The following is a 14973-nucleotide window of genomic DNA, read 5'->3' on the forward strand; positions in this document are numbered from 1 at the left end:
TGTTCAGCTGCTGATTTTGCAAGGAATTTTGATTTCCGTACCAGTACCGTTGTCAAAATACGTCCTCATTGAATAAAGAACACGTTAAATAGTTAAATAAGCAGTATCCTTTTGCTATTCATATTAATGTCTTGGTAGACATTTTTTGTCTTCCCCATTTCTGGGTGGAGGTAGCAAAAAAATATCCTTATTAGCATGAAGCTACAGGCACATAAACAGGAAATTAGGTCACACCTGGCCAGAATTTCTGTCGGTCTGGACCACTTGAGGGCGCATTCTGTCAATGAGTGCATGAGACTATTTTTAATGCCTACGATACAATGGCCGAGATGATGATGATGATAGTCAAGTGGCCTACATCGATGTTGTCACGCCCTGACCTTAGAGAGCTTTTTATGTCTCTATTTTGGTTTGGTCAGGGTGTGATTTGGGTGGGCATTCTATGTTCCATTTTTCTATGTTTTGTATTTCTTTGTACTGGCAGGACGCTGTTGAGGGGGTGCTGGCACCCTCACTATTGTTGTTCAGCTCTGATTTTGCAAGGAATTTTCTTGGCAGGGTATGGTTCTCAATCAGGCACAGCTGACTAGCGTTGTCTCTGATTGGGAACCATACTTAGGCAGCTTTTCTCCAACTATGCTTGGTGGGTAGTTATTTTCGGTTTAGTTTTTTTTCATGCATCTTACAGGACTGTTTGGGTTTCGTTCATTATCTTTGTTATTTTGTTATTAGTGTTCAGTTTAAATAAAAAGCATGAACACTTACCACGCTCCTCTTCAGATGACGACACCCGTTACAGATTTGCCAAAGGTCCACAAGCTTCGGTCCAAAATAAGCCCATAGAAACGCATTGGGCTTATTTAGTACAGATTTAGGACAAAGTGAAACCTCTCGCTTCACCTCTTCTCTGTCTTAGAACAACAACAATCAGCAAACAGTCAGTGGTTGGATTTGAATCATGTTTATTGAGAAGGTATGGTTTGAGGCGATCAACCAGTTGCAGCATAAATCATGGACAAAAATGTACTCTTGAAAAAACTATCAGTATTTTTTGTAACATGGTTCCAATAATGAAAATGAAAGATCTTTCAAATTGATCACCTGACAATAGTTCAACAAAAAAATAGACTCCTCATCACTTAATTTAGTAGTGATGTTTGGCCTTTGGAGGTTTAGTTTAGAAGGTTTCGTTTTCTTTCAGGAGTGCGTAAATGAGTTTTTTTTTTTGAAACCATGTTACAGTTGTAGGGTGCCATATTGCCTGGATTAGAGGATTTTGCACTTGCATCTGCGACCGCAGTCGTCCCAGTGGCAGCTGCGTTAGACAATAGGCGGCAGAGTATATAGTCATGTTGGTATCCTCTGCCTGCCTGCCTGCCTGCCTGCCTGCTTGCTTGCGTCTCTATTAACAGACAAGTACCCCCGATTATCTGGAACCTGAGTTGATGTTCTGTCGTGTAGCACTACTGATTCAACTTTCAGAAAGGACATTAGTACTGGTGATATTCTCGCAACAAGTTTTCGGTTGAAGCTCACTAAACACGTTTCCATCCAACCGTTTTATCCAGATGAATTATCTGACGCATGAAAAAAGTCACGACCGGGCTGATGGATGCATGAAATGCCGGTACAATTTATAAATGCGGATGGATAATTTGGCCGTTCGACATGGTAGGATCTTTATGTGTCGGTAAAATGAATTATGCACGTAATGGCTGCGGAAACGCCTTTATGCGCAAATATTGATACACATATTTATAACCATCATATCCAAGCAAACTTGGAGTCACGTGATGATATGTTGTGTGGTCCTACCACTACGACTTGGGAAAACATTCAGTTTATTAGGCTACAGATGAAATTAACGATGATGAACTTCACAGGGTGGTGAATGTGCAAGGTAATGAGCTTGGAATAAATATCAATGGTCTTATTCTGGTGAAATGATCGATGCTTGGCTGCCATTTGACAAATACAAATAATATTGCTCATATCCATAATAATATTTAATAATGTAGGTAGCCGACCCGCACTGTATCTATGAGCTGTTGGCTAGAATGCATGTGTCAAGACAAAAGTGTGAGGACATTTACAATATAACGCAACAGTTTTTGTGACAAAACCATCAGGAGAGTTGAAAATGTGATGGAAACCCATTTCATTTCTATTTTCATTCGATATATGGGAATTTAATTGTCATAGTTATTTTATGTGCACCACGTCATCACGCACATGCTTTTATCCGCAAACAGTCATTTCATGTAAACACATCTCTGGTGGAAAAATGCTCATATTGTTTTAGGTAGATGAGAATATTCGCATGAAAATCTGTCGCAATTTAGATGGAAACCTAGCTATAATTTAGATGGAAACCTATCCATATTTTCACCTGTTGCTGTGTGTGTGTGTGTGTGTGTGTGTATGGTTTTACTATCCTTGTGGGGACCAGAAGTCCTCACAAGTATAGTAAAACAAACAACATTTCGCTGGTCTCCACAAGGAAAAAGGCTATTTAGGTATAGAGTTATAGTTAGGTTTTTAATTTACATGTTTTAATTTAACTAAGCAAGTCAGTTAAAAACAAATTCTTATTTACAATAAGAATTTGTTATTTACAATAAGATTGAGACTGCCGACTATGATACAGCCTGGATTCAAATCAGGGACTGTAATGACACCTCTTGCACTTAGATGCAATGCCTTAGACTGCTGCACCACTTGGGGTTAGAGGTTATGGAACATAGGATTTTGAATGGGAGTCAATTCTTTGGTCCCCACAAGAATAGTAAATCAAACATGTGTGTGTGTGTGTTGAAAAATCTGATTTGGAATTCTGCCACACGAGAAGAAGAAGGCAGGAACACCCTTGATAAAGATTAGCAAAAAATATTGTATAATAAAAATACTGAGCTATACTGTATGCTCCATAACATTGTGTAATTGTATTATTTTATACTAATACAATTGTGCAGAGAAAGAGATTTAGTTTAAAAAGTAATATTTGTTTTTTCTAAAAAAAGATTAAGGTAAAAATTATTTGCACCCGTTTTCAATATCTTTCAATACACCTCACCTTGCGAGGAAAACGGCACTGAGCCTTTTTCAATATACATGGAGAACACATTGGGAGGGATCTTAGACCATTTCTCCATTCAGAATCTGCACTTACAGTATGTGCTTATGGACTGTCCTCTTGAATTCAAACCACAGGTCCGGAGACAGATGGCCATTGCAAAATGCAGATTTTGTGGTCAGTTAACAATTTATTTGTGTGCTTGGGGATATTGTCTTTCTTGAAAATCAACTTGTGGCCAAGATTTAGCCTCCCGGCAGAGACAACCAGGTTTTTGTCAAAAATGTCCTGGTACTGGGTAAAGATCATGATGCCGTTAACTTTAACTAAGGCCCCAGGATCCACCACCATATTTTACAGTAAGTATGGAGTTATAGTCTGCCTATCAAATCCTTCTTTCGTCGCCAAACCCACAACTGGTGTGCATGGCCAAAGAGCTCAATTTTCATTTCATTTGACCATACAACTGGTTTCAATCCAAGTGCCAATGTCCTTCAGCAAACTCCAGTCGTTTAAATTTGTTGGATGACGTGAAAATAAAAATCTTTAGCCATGTACACTAGTGGTGGGTTGGCTTCCCCCCTTGGGTTGTGCCGTGGCGGAGATCTTTGTGGGCTATACTCGGCCTTGTCTCAGGATGGTAAGTTGGTGGTTGAAGATATCCCTCTAGTGGTGTGGGGGTTGTGCTTTAGCAAAGTGGGTTGGGTTATATCCTGCCTGTTTGGCCCTGTCCGAGGGTATCGTCGGACGGGGCCACATTGTATCCCGACCCCTCTTGTCTCAGCCTCCAGTATTCATGCTGCAGTAGTTTATGTGTCGGGGGACTAGGCTGTTATATCTGGAGTATTTCTCCTGTCTCATCTGGTGTCCTGTGTGAATTTATGTATGCTCTCTCTAATTCTTTCTCTCTCTCGGAGGACCTGAGCCCTAGGCCATGCCTCAAGACTACCTCAGGACTACCTGTCCTGATGACTCCTTGCTGTCCCCAGTCCACCTGGCCGTGCTGCTGCTCCAGTTTCAACTGTTCTGCCTGCTGCCATGGAACCCTGACCTGTTCACCGGAAGTGCTACCTCTCCCAGACCTGCTGTTTTCAACTCTCTAGAGACAGCAGGAGCGGTAAAGATACTCTGAATGATCGGCTATGAAAAGCCAACTGACATTTACTCCTGAGGTGCTGACCTGTTGCACCCTCGACAACCACTGTGATTATTATTATTTGACCATGCTGGTCATCTATGAACATTTGAACATCTTGGCCATGTTCTATTATAATCTCCATCCGGCACAGCCAGAAGAGGACTGGCCACCCCTCATAGCCTGGTTCCTCTCTAGGTTTCTTCCTAGGTTTTGGCATGTCTATGGAGTTTTTCCTAGCCACTGTGCTTCTACACCTGCATTGCTTGCTGTTTGGGGTTTTAGGCTGGGTTTCTGTACAGCACCTTGATATATCAGCTGATGTGAGAAGGGCTTTATAAATACATTTGATTTGATTTGGTGGGTTTGGCATCGAAAGAAGGATGTGAGAAGCAGAAAATAACCCAAAACCTACTGTAAAATATGGTGGTGGATCTTTTGGACCAGACTGTAGGTTGTGTCCTTCAGAGTTGTAATCAGTGAGGGGAAGGAAGGTTACTGTTGTGGTTTATTTAATTGGTAAATGCTCATCCCCACCCGGCACAGCCAGAAGAGGACCCTCAGAGCCTGGTTCTTCTCTAGGTTTCTTCCTTGGTTCCTGCCTTTCTAGGGAGTTTTTCCCTAGCCAATGTGTTTCTACATCTGCATTACTTGCTGTTTGGGGTTTTTAGGCTTGGTTTCTGTACAGCATTTTGTGACATCTGCTGATGTAAAAAGACCTTTATAAATACATTTGATTGATATAATGTGAGGCCATTGATATTTCTGTTTTTATTTTCATTGTTTTTTCCTGTGAAGCGCATTGCATTGCATTCATGTCTGAAATGTTCTATATAAATCAAGCTTATTTTTGATTTGATACTGATGGAATGCCACGATAGTGCGAAGAGTTCCCTTTTACTTATCAGAAACTATGCTTATTAACTATTTAATGTATGATGAACATTCATGTTTTTGATGAATGAACTGTTTTACTGTTTTGAGTAGGATGTCTGCTCACGGTACAGTTGTTTGTATATCCTTTTCAAACCAATATTAAAGCATTATATGTCATCCCCTGGGGTTATTAGCCCAGTATGTGACAGCAACATTGGCAGTGGGAGTTAGTGCTTTTCATGGCACTCTGGTGATAAGAGAAACTTATATTCCATTCACCTGTCCTTTACTTTCATGTGGCGTCAACCTTTCTTGTCAAATTGACTGACATGATTGAATAGTATGAATGCTTATTGTATGGAAAAAGGTGGCGACCGAATTTCAAGAATGTGGGAGGTATTGTTCATGGCGTGAGATTATTGTGTGATAAATCTGTAGAGCGCCTTGCCAAAGTAGAGGGCCAAATGAAAATTGACGACAGACCATTAACACCATAGAATGTGCCCAAGGCTCCTATGGCCCCAATCAGGCAGTAGCTCCTAAACGATTAACACTATACTGCATGTGCGTGAAAAGCCTGTGAATAGACCTGTGCTCTGTTTCAATGAAAGGCCTTCGTTTGGCCGATAATCACAAACACAACATATTCCTAAACCATTTTCTTTCACCTTTTCACCGTCCCATTTTCATTTAGTTTAACGTATTTTTAAAGATATTAATTAAAGTCTCGATCTATGGTTCATCTTAAGCAGGGTGTATACATGTAATGAGAAAGGGAGCGAATGAGAGAGATAACAAGCATGTTTTTGTGTAAGGGAATGAAAACTATCCCCCTCTGTTTTATTGATTTCTATTCAAGAGGTGATCAGCATGGTGCCTGCCATGTTTTGATCTGCAGGCAGTGAAGGGCCAGTTCCAGATGTCATGTTGAAATACATTGGATTGGCACCAAGTCACCCCATTGCTCATGACAACCTCTCCCCTGGCTGGCTGCATGACTGGGGGGCCAGCTTAGCTTAGTTGTCCCTTGGCAGAGGCTGGTTCCAGTCAAAAAGGTTTCTGAATGTTACGCAACAATTGGTTTCTTCCAGAAAAGTCATTTTAATGTTGCTCTTATTTCTGTCCCTTTCCTGTCACTTAATATAGCATGGGTCTGGCTTGCCAATTGTTCACCTACCTGTTAATGTGCTTAATTGTGACTGCAGGGTTGTTTGGTTTCAAAGCCAAATGTACCTGTCGACAAGGGAAAATAAGTGGCTTTGGCTTTTTATATACAATCCAATTCTCTTTTGTTGTTGTTTTGGTTAGAGATGTACAGTGCATTTGGAAAGTATTCAGACAGCTTGACTTTTTCCACATTTTGTTACGTTACAGCCTTATTCTAAAAAATATTAAATAGTTTTTTGTCCCCCATTAATCTACACGCAATACCCCATAATGACAACATAAAAACAGGTTTTTAGAAATGTTAGCAAATTTCACATTTACATAAGTATTCAGACCCTTTACTCAGTACTTTGTCGAAGCACCTTCGGCAGCGATTACAGCCTCAAGTCTTATTGAGTATGACGCTAAAAGCTTGTCACACCTGTATTTGGGGAGTGTCTCCCATTCTTCTCTGCAGATCCTCTTAAACTCTGTCAGATTGGATGGGGAGAGTCGCTTGCACAGCTATTTTCAGGTTTCCAGAGATGTTCAAGTTCGAGCTCTGGCTGGGCCACTCAAGGACAGGACATTCAGAGACTTTTCCCGAAGCCACTCCTGCATTGTTTTGGCTGTGTGCTTAGGGTTGTTGTCCTGTTGGAAGGTGAACCTTTGCCCCAGTCTGAGGTGCAGAGCGCTCTGGAGCAGGTTTTCATCATGGATCTCTCTGTAATTTGTTCCGTTTATCTTTCCCTCGATCCAGACTAGTCTCCCAGTGCCTGCTGCTGAAAAACATCCCCACAGCATGATGCTGCCACCACCATGCTTCATCGTAGGGATGATTCAAGGTTTCCTCCAGACGTGACTCTTGGCATTCAGGCCAAAGAGTACAATTTTGGTTTCATCAGACCAGATAATCTTGTTTCTCATGGTCTGAGTCCTTTAGGTGCCATTTGCCAAACTCCAAGTGGGCTGTCATGAGCCTTCTACTGAGGAGTGTCTTCCGTCTGGTCACTCTACCATAAAGGCGAGATTAGTGGAGTGCTGCAGAGATGGTTGTCCTTCTGGAAGGTTCTCCCATCTCCACAGAGGAACTCCAGAGTTTTGTCAGAGTGACCATCGGGTCTTTGTCACCTCTCTGACCTAGGCCCTTCCCCCCGAATTGCTCAGTTTTGCCGGGCGGCCAGCTCTAGGAAGAATCTTGGTGGTTCCAAACTTATTCCATTTAAGAATGACAGAGGCCACTGGGTTCTTGGGGACCTTCAATGATGCATACATGTGTTGATACCCTTCCCCATATCTGTACCTCGACACAATCCTGTCTTGGAGCTCTATGGACAATTCCTTCAACCTCATGGCTTGGTTTTTGCTCTCTGACATGCACATGTGGGACCTTATATAGACAGGTGTGTGCCTTACCAAATCATGTCCAATCAAGTTGTACAAACATCTCAAGGATGATCAATGGAAACAGGATGTACCTGAGCTCAATTTCGAGTCTCAAAGCAAAGGGTCTGAATACTTATGTAAATAAGGTATTTCTGTTTTTATTTGTAATACATTTGCAAAAATGTCTGAACCTGTTTTCGCTTTATCATTATGGGGTATTTTGTCTAGATTGAATGTTATCAATTGCAGAATAAGGCTGTAACGTAACAAAATGTGGGGAAAGTAAAGGGGTCTGAATACGTTCAAATGCACTGTATATTTGATTTGGATGGCAATATACATGGAGGTCAATTTTTATTTTTTCTTAACTAGGCAAGTCAGTTAAGAACAATTTCTTATTTTCAATGACAGCCTAGGAACAGTGGGTTAACTGCCTGTTCAGGGGCAGAACAACATATTTGTACCTTGTCAGCACAGGGATTTGAACTTGCAACCTTTCGGTTACTAGTCCAACGCTCTAACCACTAGGCTACCCTGCCGCCCCGTCAATAATAGCATCTGTGCATGCATTCAATAAATTCTGTAACATTTAAATTAATACTATTCTGTTAATTTCAAATAGCTTAAATTCATTCTAAACGGCATCTATCGACAGCAGCGTTTCTTGATGTATAAGTCAGTCTTTTGTAGAATAACATGCAGCACAGCAGCCTCACTTTCAATCTCTGCCTCTGCTGAATATTTTAATGAAACCGTTTTAAGTCTTGTTCATGGAACTCTGTGGAGATTAATTGGTTCTGTGAAAAGGGAGGAATGGCTCTTGCTGGAAACAAAGGCAAAACATTTATTTTTTATTTTTTACATATGACAGAAAGCCTGGCTCCTCAAATAGAATTCATGTAAGCAGCTTATTTGAAATGCTTCCAAATCACCTCAGCATCTGAGTGGAATTGTGCTGCTGACTTTTCTGTTCTTTAATGACAGTAAACAGGAGAGTTTATTTTGTCAGATTATGTCAGCATGCTGTGTTTCATGTCTGAATATGTTACATTTGTGCAATAAAACACTGGGCACAGTGATCCATACAAAGTATGAAATCTCATCACACACTGGTCCTGTAGAAACTTGTGGGTTTTCAGATTTCCATAAACCATCAACACTGAAAGCAAAAAGAGATGCAAAAATCCGGGCTGGCTTGGATTTGGCAAGGCAGTCCCAGTCAGCAGAGAACATACTTACAGTATTCCAACAGCCAATCCTACATAATAGGACAGCTTCAGTGCCCTTACATCAAGGTTATTATGGTTTTGTGATTTAATATTAGTTTTTTTTAAATAGTTTTGAAATGTATTTTAAATTCAGTTTAGTTTCAATTTGTTTTCAAAGTTGATTTACTAGTTTTTATTTAGTTTCAGTTTGATAAAAAAAGTTTTGTTTTTATATTATTTGTTTTCATTTTTTACAGAAAATATAATATAATATTCTATGTGTGGGAGGCTAGGAACCATTTATGTGTTGTTGGCCTATAGTTTGGGGATGTCACTTCTTGCCACCGGGGGACTGTAATACATAAGGTGATGGGCCAGGACCATAGACTTAGATAGACATAGCATCTCTGTATCTGTGTCATGATGGGGTGAGAGCATGGGTAGCACCGTGTCATGGAATATTCTTTCTACAAACGCTTGAGATGCAGGTGCAGAATCCAGATCCAGTGCCACAGGGTACAGCTTTGAATAAATAGCCATTCTTGCCTGCCAGACCTGGAGAGGTGACTCTGTAAACATGCACCCTTTACCTATGCCAGTTATTTTCGCAGTTCACACTGGGCACTTAATCCACTGTCAGGTTGACCCTCCAGCTGCACAGTGACCTCAGACACAATCTTTGATGCGAGGAAGCTGTATTTATGAAGCACTGTGGTCGAGATGATTGCTGGATTCATTGTGCTGGCATCTTCCTTGGTTCATGTACTCTCGGATTTGCTAAAGTACATACAAAAGACTGCTTCCCTCATCAGTGGCTCCATCTCTGTTGAGTGAAGTGCCAGAGACACACTTGGGTCCGTCAGACAAGCTGCTGCATCGGTTGGCTCGAAATTGGCTGCCAGAGGATTCAGTATGCATGTGAAGCCCTCATGCAGTGACTTCAGTAGGACCTGTGCCCACTGTTTTGCAGCAGTAGTTGACTGCAAGTGTGCCTCCAAGGTTGAGAAGGTACTGTACCACATCAGACAGCGACTGGCTGTCAGTTTGAAGTTGGTCGGTGTGGATTGTGAACGGCTCCAGCAACTTCACAAGCTGTTTTAGTTTGTCCCAGTCACCCTATGCTCGCCTTCAGATTTCTTTCCTGTTAGTGTCGTGGATAATTGTTTCAGAAATATAATACTCTCAGAAGAACTTTGTGAATTCAATGTAGACTTTAATACAAGTTATTAAGAGCCGTGCTGGTCCGCGGAACAGCCGCCGCTTCTTAGCACTGGCTCTGCTTTTATACATACATAGTATTTGTGTACATTACATATGTAAATAAAGTTACTCCCCCTTAGTATCTGCTTTTGGTTACAACGATGGCAGAACTCTTTCCATGTTCTAAAAATAATGTATGTACTGCATGCTTATGTTTTACGTGTTAGTCATCAGTTATCTTGCCTACATCTTTCTTCCTGTATCCTGCTGACCATAGCACGTTCAGCTGTCATGAATGCACGTATGGTCTGGGTGTCATGTGGCCTGGATATCATCTTCTCTTAATGTGCATGTCCTTGCTACTTCAGCCTAGCAGCCAAACCTATCTACATGCAATGCTGAGCTTTCCTCAATGGTTCGCTCCAACATTAGCTAGTTATAGCTAGTGATAGTTTTGCACAAGCTAGAGCTATTTGAAACATCAGCATTTACTGGCAGCATTTACCCGCCAGATTCAGAAGCTGGAAAACCCATTCGATTTTTGCCCAAAGTTGCGAAAATAAATCAAATTTATGATGTTTTTATTTATTTTAGTTAGTTTTGCAGTCAAAAATAATAGTTTCAGTACAGTTTTAGTTTTTCAAATGTTTTTTGTTTACTTTTTATTTATTTTATTTTAAGTTTTTGTTTACTATAGTAACCTTGCCTTACATCCCATGTTAGTTGACTGTGAATTAAGCCTTATAAATTACATGTTGAAAATGGCAAAAGAAATTGAATGATTGTGAAAAAATCTGCATTAAATTGACCTTTGTAGACAATGATATTGACAACAGGAGCCTTGTCTACAAACGGCCCCTGCATGGACACTGTGTACAGACAACATCCAGGGTCAGAGGTCACCTGAGTCCCACCTCCTGTAACAGCTGCTGCTGCTCCAGTAATAACGAGCTTCGGGTTCACCAGTGTCACCTGACTGACTGCTGTAGCTCTCACTGTCTGTCTGTGCACTGGGTTTCTAAGAAATCTGATGTGGATGGATTAACCCTCATTATTAAGAAATAACCCCTCGGAATGGGGTATGGAACTCTGCAGCTCCAACCTAACTCTGCAGCTCCAACTACAAAATGAGTATAATAGACAGAAAAACTCCCTGGCTCATATTTTATACCTGGGCTTATTAACTTCCACCATGAAAAATAAATAAGATACCTGCACACTCTTCTTCTTCTCTGATATAATGGTGTTTGCACTCATTTAATGTGCATGCCGCCACCAAATGTACAGGTAGTGAACTGGAGAAATCCATTGCGCAAAATAAAAATAAAACAACATCACACAAAAGACAAAAATAGATTAAAAATAAATAAATAAACATCCTAGTCCAATCCAAATCACACCCCTACAGAGACTCAGGATAATCTTCAGTCAGTATTCCCTGCAGTGTTTCAGCTGTTCATTCTTGAATACCCCTAAACCTTGCAGCCGCAAATACAATCATGTCCAGCTTCTTGGACTTCTTGCTCATTTGGGCAGTACAATTAATCCCTTGCACAATAAACGCCACAAAATCCACCTTCTTCACTATCAATGTATATGTATCCTTCAACTGATGAACAACATTCTGAATCTCAACTGGCTGCTGAGCATCCACTGTCATAACTTCCTAAGCTCTACTCACTCCTTCAACAATTTCCCACGTCTCCGTGTAGGAGACCTGCTGTACAGCCGGATCCGTGCTACTTCAAACTCCTTCACCCTAGCAGGGCAGTCCGTGAATTCGGCAACGGGATTTCCACCACAATTGCAATACCTTAGATCATCACCTACTTCACCAAGATATTGCTTCCAAAGGCACACACATGATACATGAGTCATGACCATACCTTTTGCCATTTCGACACTGTAAAGGTTTATTCACAAATGCTCTCACTGCGTATCTTATGTATCCCAGCTTCATATGAGTAGGTAGATACTCTTCTTCAAACATCAGTAACACTGATTGACTTTCTCTTTCTATTCATCTACTACATGGTTTAGATGATGTGTTCCAATCACTCCTGGAATCTGTTTCGTCCGATAACCAGTCACAATGTCCAACGAGACTGCAGATATAACACCTTTTATCTGTGATCAAAACTCCTGATAATTTATGGAGACACAATGCCTTCTGCACTTTTGAGACCCAGGAAATCAAACAAAACCACTCCTGGTCACTCTGACTGACTCTACCTTTCCTAGTGCCTCCTTGACCATCTTTGTGACCTCAAATGGATCACCCAGATATACATCATTGTTGATGAATCGCACTCCTACAAGAAACTGATGTTCGTTTCCAACTTTTGCTCTTTTTGCTCCCTTTTCCATTGCCACTGTCTGCCATTCAATCTCACCGACTTCACTCAACCGCACACCATCAACCAGCACTTCCGCTTCCGCCATCTCTCCCATTTCCCTGCACGCTGTTGAATGCATTCTTTGTTTTTGTTGTAAAGGCTCATCGTACCCCTACAGGACTCCAGTTGCTTCCAATTACCATAGACCACGCCCCTTTCTTCCACATCATTATCATTGACTGTAACCTGTTTCCACTTCCAAATCACCTCTCCTCTGCCCTTTTTACGTTAGCCTTCCGCCTTCCATTGTGCATGATATGCTTAAGTAAGTGACTTATATTGTAGGATTACTTATGTTGTATTCTTTATATCCATGCTATACTAATGCCACTTTTATGTTTAGTTCTGGCATCCTCCTTGGTTTGTAATAATGTTAAGCCCTTTCCCTGTAAGTCACCTGGCACTACGTTGTCATGTCTGCACCTTTATGTTGATGTGTTCCTCATGTTTCTCTTTTGTATCACCCTTCCAGACCACCACATCCAATCCTATCTCCAAGGCCTTACAAGCCACATCCTAAAGCATATCCTTCCTACCGGCCTTACAAGCCATACCTCTGTTCCAAACCCTCCCCATGTGCCTCTGTTCGTTCCTATGTAATGAATACCCCTAAACCTGGATTCATGCTCCATCTCCTGATTCACATTCTGACTGATGCACCATGGTGGCAGAAACAGTCCTGAACCTACCTTACAGTCCGTCCTAGTCCTTTACTTCTGTTTTATTGAGTGCATCGTTTCAACCAGGTCTTTGTTAGGCTTTAGTAACTCTCTTCTACAAAGGACACGGGCATAAACTAACTGCATGTGGTTACTGGTATTTGAACATCATAAGTATATGCTATTTACAATGGCAGTTTAATGAGTAAGTTTCTGTTATACGTCTAAGCTTTTGGGGAAAACTCTGCATTAATGTCTATGGAAAGTTCAAATCATTAAGGATTAGGAACATGGTAACCAGAGGGTAGCCTGTTGTGAGCCAAGTTATTAGTGAAATCGCTATGTCGCCTTGAGGGGGAGCTTACATGTATAGTTTAACAAATGTATTTCAAGGTCCAATGCAGCAGTTTTTATCTCAATATTAAATCATTTCTGGATAACAATTGAGTACATACTGTGATTGTTTTCATTAAAAACAATCAAAAATAAACAATAGTTTCCTATCAAAGATCAATTTCTAAAGAAATAATTTTGATAAGACTGTCTGGGAGTGGTCTGAGTGGGGAGGGGGAAACTTAAAACTAACTGTTATTGGCAAAGAGGTTTGGAATCCGCCTTATTTGTCTAACTAATTTACCAATAAAAAACATGAGCTGGCGCACACCCAGAGAAAAGTATTTGGTGTAGAGGTGCTGACTAATGGGGAATAAACTTGAAGCTATAAAAACAAAGAGTCGCACACTCAGTTTGTATAAACTCCCAGTCATTTATTGGGGAAACCACCAACATTTCTGCATAACTGTGCCTTCTTCAGGATCTTCAGAGTTTATACATAGAGTTTGTGACTCTCTTGGTATTTTTATCTAATTTACGGGCAGGCCAAAACTCCATCCTACCAAAACAGGCAGAAATTTCAGACGGTCTTTAAAAAAAATCTCTTACACTAAAAAGGCATGTTCACAGCTTCACAGTATTGTTCCAACCTCAGTATGGAAATGTGTATAAAACACAGGGAAATCTAGTTTTGACTGCACTGGGCCTTTGACAATATGTACATGTTTTTATGAGTTTACACAAGAAACACGGGACCAGAATTCGGGGGGCATTTGTAACTTGATAGATTTTATAAGCCATGTGCTGTTATGATATATAACATTATTGTTGTCAATTATATGAATCGATAGACAGACAATCAGAAATATGTAATTACACTGTAGATACAGGAATACATTCATTTTTACTTGCTCAATCATTCCTTTCTCCCACTCTGCATCTGTGATCTCAGAAGCAACTGTTCCCTCAGTGAAGGCTTTGTTTTGCCCCCATCCAAGTGCTGAGCAGGTTTAAAGACCCAGTTTAAAGCTGCCACTGTAAAGGGCCAGCCGCCCACTCACAGTCTGTGTAACTCTGTGGGGTAATGAGGAAGGGAGAACCAACACTTAGTTGGGCAGAAAAGTATCGTAACAGTATGAACACTTCTAGTTTGGCAGAGCAGTATAAGAACAACAACAACAGTATGGCAGTATTAAATAAAGTTCCCAAAAGAGACAGGCCACTACTCAGGGCATGGTATGAAGAGAGCACCTGCAGCATCTGTGGTACAGAATATAGCAGATGTTTGAGTGGTTCTTTTCAGTAAATTAAATATGGAGAAGGTTTAGGGGGCAGGTTGACTGTAACCCCAAACTCCTAGTCTGCCAGCATGGCTTGCTTCTGTTCCGCAGGACCTTCTCTCTCATAAGATATCTCATAAGGATAATCTTACTCAGACAAAATAGACTGATTATGTCTGTGTAGGCTTTGCAGCATACAACTAAATTGAGTTATGACATTGTTGTTAATAACATTTTAGCGATGGGTTGATTTCAAACTGAAATTCAGTTGTCTTTCTCAG

The sequence above is a fragment of the Oncorhynchus nerka genome, linkage group LG22 (assembly GCF_034236695.1).
Source record: "Oncorhynchus nerka isolate Pitt River linkage group LG22, Oner_Uvic_2.0, whole genome shotgun sequence".
Taxonomy (NCBI): Eukaryota; Metazoa; Chordata; class Actinopteri; order Salmoniformes; family Salmonidae; genus Oncorhynchus; species Oncorhynchus nerka.